We start from the raw sequence: 228 nt of genomic DNA, 5'->3' as shown, positions 1-228 counted from the left end.
GCTCAGCCCCGCGCGCCTGCGCTCTCCAGAGCCCAGACACTCTTTTTCGAGGGAAAATCGGACCCCTGGGGACGTTGTCCTGGATGACAAGCCCGACGCCATCCCTGCGGCAAGGAGGGGAGCGAGTGATCCCGCTCGGCTGCCCGGGGAATCCCCGCAGCCGCGTCACGCACAGGGTGCCCCAGGACCACGCTCTCGTCGGTGTGTTCCTGGTGTCGCCGCTCGGCT

The sequence above is a fragment of the Buceros rhinoceros genome, unplaced genomic scaffold, assembly GCF_000710305.1.
Source record: "Buceros rhinoceros silvestris isolate BGI_N320 unplaced genomic scaffold, ASM71030v1 scaffold27745, whole genome shotgun sequence".
NCBI lineage: Eukaryota > Metazoa > Chordata > Aves > Bucerotiformes > Bucerotidae > Buceros > Buceros rhinoceros.
Note: the sequence above shows the minus strand (reverse complement) of the source record.